This window comes from Pteropus vampyrus, unplaced genomic scaffold (genome assembly GCF_000151845.1).
Source record: "Pteropus vampyrus isolate Shadow unplaced genomic scaffold, Pvam_2.0 Scaffold317, whole genome shotgun sequence".
Taxonomy (NCBI): Eukaryota; Metazoa; Chordata; class Mammalia; order Chiroptera; family Pteropodidae; genus Pteropus; species Pteropus vampyrus.
The window spans coordinates 502,151-507,058 of NW_011889098.1; the positions used below are offsets into that span (position 1 = coordinate 502,151).

The following is a 4,908-nucleotide window of genomic DNA, read 5'->3' on the forward strand; positions in this document are numbered from 1 at the left end:
TCAGCTTACAATCCCTTATTTTTTACTTTATTTTTTACGTCTACAGCACCTGGTCTTCCTAGGTGGCCTCCCATCTAAGTACTAACCAGGCCCATCTCTGCTTAGCTTCCGACATCAGATGAGATCGGGCTTGTTCAGGGTAACATGGCCGTAGACAGAATTTTCTAAGAATTCTATATTTTCTCTAAATTTTGAACTTTGGGGATACATTTATTTATAATAAACTGTTAAAATATTTAACATTTGAAAAAGACTGAAAAGATATGCTTTTTAAATTTCTGATATTAGTTATTTGTGCCTTTTCGGAAGTTTATTGGTTTTGTGTTTGGCGTCATAACAAAGTATGTTGATCCTTTTTATTCTATTCCTAGTTTTCTTTCCTCCTCCTTTCTTTAGATTTAATTTTTGTTCTTTTACTAACTTCTTTATGTGTATGCTTATGACATTTGATTTTCAAACTTTCTTTTTTCTAATAAATTCATTTAAATTTATGAATTTCCTTCTAAATATAGCAAAAATTATGTCTCAGAAGGGCCGATAATTATTTTTCATTGTAACTCAGATAAAAATACTTTCTACTCCTCATTTTTCCTTGGCCCATGGGCTGTTTAGAAGTATATATTCTAGTTTCCAAACATATGAGAAAATTCTTGTCAGATGTATGTCATTAGTTGCTCTCTTCATTTCAATGGCAAGATAACTGGTAAGACATTGTGTGTTATGAAACTTTTAACGTGATGGCCCACTGTAATTTTGTAAATGTTGTACGTGTGTCTGAAAAGAATGTTTACTCTGAAGCTAAGGGTGCCCTGTTCTATATCTGCCCATTGGGTCAAGTTTGTTCGTTGTGTTGTTGATATCTTCTATATGCATACTGAAATTTCGTCAAGAACTCCATTTATTGGTTACTGAGACATTGTCTTAAATTCTCTCGCTAGAACATTAGATTTATCTATTTCTTCTTTTAGCTTGCTCAAGTTTGGCTTTATATATTTTGCGGTTAGGTATTATAGGATACAGATTAAGAATTGTTATATCTTCCTGGTGAACTGATCATCAAAAAAATATCTTTCTTTTTATATAAAAACAACTTCCTCATAAAGACTACTTTGTATGATATTAATATACTTGTTTTTCAGTTACTGTTTGCATGGAATATCTTTTTCCATACTTTTATCATCAAACTTTCTGTATCAATGGTCAAATTGTGAGCAGGAAATTCATTTTGTTTTCTTCATCCACATGGCAATCTTTGTTTTTTTAGTAGGAGGCTTTAGTCAATGTAAATTTGATGTGATTACCGATCTTTCCAGGTTTAAATAGAGCTCCTTACTATCAGTGAATTCACTATATTTACTATCCCCTATCTATTTGTAGTTGATAACGCTCTTCAAATCTTATTTTGATTTCACCTGTGGATGTAGGAGAATAATCATCAGAAATAAATGAGGAGTAGGAATAGAAGTGTAAGGTGAGCAAAAACCATCTGATCTGGAAAAATTATGTCTCACAATACCAAGATTAGTCTTAAAAAGATACGTGAAACGTTGTCAATGCTTTTTGAAGAACCACGGGGAGGCAAAGAGGTGCTGAAAGCACATGAGCACATACGGTTTTGATTTTTTGAGAGAAGAAAGTAAATTATTTATCTCTTGACAGCAATGTTGAGGAAAATTCTAAAATTAATGTCTTCGAAAGAACAATTTGTGAGGCAATCTTTGGAAGAAGAAACAGTGATTATCAAGCCCGAATATGTTAATGTGAAATGTCATATAAAATTATTTACATTTTCTTTTTCTGAAAGAACAGCTAGACTAGCAGAACAAAAAGGGATAGATCAAATGGCTCTGGAATTTAATAAGCCATTTGAGAGGATACATAGTAGAAATGCTGGGGAGATTTGTGCTGGGTAAGATTACAAGTAGGTGCGTTCAAAACTGATTAATCAATGGTTGTTAAACGTGCCAGTGGATCTCCTTGTCCCCATTTGGCTCATCGTTTTCAGCATATGACTTGGATAAACATATAGAATGGGATGCTTATGAAATCAGTGGGTGACGTGAAGCTAAGAGAGGAGAAATACGTGTTAAAGGACAGAATACGGTTCAAAAGGATCCCTTGGGCCACACTTCATATTTAGAGTGAATAAATGTAAGGTCAGGAATTTGAATCCAAATATAAAATTGATGAGACCCAGCTTAATAGTTGGATGTGTGATAGAGGTTTAAAAACATTTTAGATCATAGTTGAGAGTAAGTCAATATGAGACATCAGTGCAATGGAGCTTCTAGGAAGTCAGTTTGACTAAATCTTGTAAGTATTGTATATCAAAGAGAGAATGGCACTGGCCCTATATACTTGGAATATCAAGTTTTACCTCCAGTAATCCCATAACGCCTACTGAAATGTGGTATCTCATCAGAATTTTAGAAACCAGTCTTCACAAAGCAATGGAAAACTCCAGGGGCAACAGAAATTCCAAAGTGAAGGAACATAGCTTGGCAGTGCCCTCGATGAATCACAACGGTTTGGGTATCTGGAATGCCATCATCAAACACCAGCTGATATGCTAGGGGCATTAACTGAAAGACCAGTTGATGTGCTAGGGCAAGATCAAGTTTTCCAGAGACCTGCTCATGTCCTCCCAGTGAAACGAAACCCACAGAAAGTCACTGACCTGACCGCAAGCAGTAGAACGAGTGGGTACTATGTAAGGGCTTCATGAATGGTGTGCTTGAACTCCGCATGACCTTTATACACCAATAACAAATTATCAGAAAGAGAAGTTAAGAAAACAATTCCATTTATAACTACATCAAAAACAATGAAATACCTAGGAAAACATTTAACCAAGGAGATAAAAGACTTGTACTCAGAAAATTATAAGACACTGAAGAAAGAAAGAGAAGATACAAATAAATGGAAGCATCAACATCAAAATGGCCATACTACCCAAAGCAATCTATAGATTCAATGCGATCCCTATCAAAATACCAACATCATTTTTCATAGGATTCAAATAAATAATCCTAAAATTTATACGGAATCATAAAAGACCCCAAATAGCCACAGCAGTCTTAAGAAAGAACAAAGTTAGAGGTATCAATACCTGATATCAAACTATATGAAAAGGCCGCAGTAATCAAAACATCATGGTACTGCCGTTATAACAGACACATAGATCAATGGAACAGAAGAGAGCCCAAAAATGAACCCACAACTATACTGTCAACTAATTTATGATGAAAGAGGCAAGAATATACAATGGGGCAAAGACATTCTATTTAATAAATGGTGTTGCTGGGAAAACTGGACAGATACATGCAAAAAAATGAAACCAGACCATTTTCTTACATCATTTGCAAGGATAAACTAAGATGGATTAAAGACGTAAGACCCCAAACCATAAAACTTCTAGAAGAAAACATAGGCAATAAACTCTCTGACATTGCTCTTAGTAATATTTTTTTCTGATATGTCACCTTGGGCAAGGTTTTGAAAACAATAATAACAACAATAGTGACTCACACTAAAATTCGGGAGCCAGTGCAGTAGGGGGCTAGTCAGTGGTGTGCTGAAGCAGGCTCTTCCTGGCTTACAAGAGCCGACTGTGCTCATCTCTTTCCAACTTCAGTGATGACGAAGTCAGCCATGGTGGCAGTATTTACCTCACAGAAATTGGCAACTATTATGTTGGTAAACATTTACCAGCACATCACTGGAAAAGGAATCAGAGCCTTGGCCTCCCTCTGTAAGAGAATTTTTTGGATAAATTTTGGTCCTGCTGATATTCTCTGATAAACATTCTGTTTGGGTTTAGGAAGGAGTATAGTAGAAACTCAAAGTTCCCCAGTTGTCAAATTCAGTTCTTAGTGAAGTGAAAATTAAAAGGCCCAAGGAAGTGAGTTAACAATCATCAGAACACAAAACAAAACAAAACAAACAAACTATACTTTCTTGTGCTGGTGAAATTAAGGATTTATGGCCCAGGCTTTACCCTGATAAGGTGATCCAAGGGAAGATGTAGAATGGAGTGACCTACGGATCTGCTAATCAGGTCCAACTGCTCCGTCATTCACCAGCTGCAAGCCAACTCTGACCTAAAATAAATATAGAGGCCTCACTGGGGATACTAAACAGAATATACTCTCCACCCCACCCGGATTGGCGGCAGGCATGTATGCTCAGCTATTCACTTAAAAACAAACCAGAACTAGTCAGGGATGATGCTAATTTATTATTTTATCAAATAACACATGACTCCGAGATCTGGCTTTGAGATCGGGTGTTTTCCTCCGCTACAGCATCACACATGGCTTTTGGAACTGAGTCAGCAACGAGTCCCATGACTCTGAGACATATTCGTGCCCTAGAGGCTTGTGAGCAGTGAGTCAGGATGGGGAACTACAGTTTTGAAGGAGAAAAAACACAACTTTGCATCTTCACTCACTGATGTAAACTGAGTGATAAAAGCCTCCTTTAAAAATAACTTTGGCAGAGTGAACTAAATCTTGATTCCCAAGAGGATTCCAAAGGATCAGTCCTTTAAAAGTGTAATAAATGTGCCAAAGCCCTTCTCAGGGATGAGTCTGCAATCTAAATACCACGTAGGATCACATATATCTATACCAGCTTTCCTGGTACAGCCGTGATTAAATAAAATTCTATTTTCTGCAATAAAAGGTTTCCATCACTGACTGACTAAAGGAGATTAATGTATCTCTCGTGAAGATTAAGTAAATTCACAAATCGTAAACAAAAATCCTTTAGCTAGATGATGTCTTAATTCATGATTTGGAGAATATGATTAGCATGTTTGCAGAATTCATGATAGATCCCTTGTAGCTAGATATATGTCCAAAAGTAGATTCTGTGTTTTAAAAGTGAGATAATGCACAGCATCTCAGT

At 36.1% G+C, this 4,908-nt stretch overlaps 1 pseudogene; it reads right to left on the reverse strand.

Moving 5' to 3' along the window:
* Positions 1 to 37: 37 nt before the first annotated feature.
* LOC111730498 lies at positions 38 to 156 on the reverse strand (annotated as a pseudogene).
* Between the last annotated feature and the right edge of the window lie 4,752 nt (positions 157 to 4,908).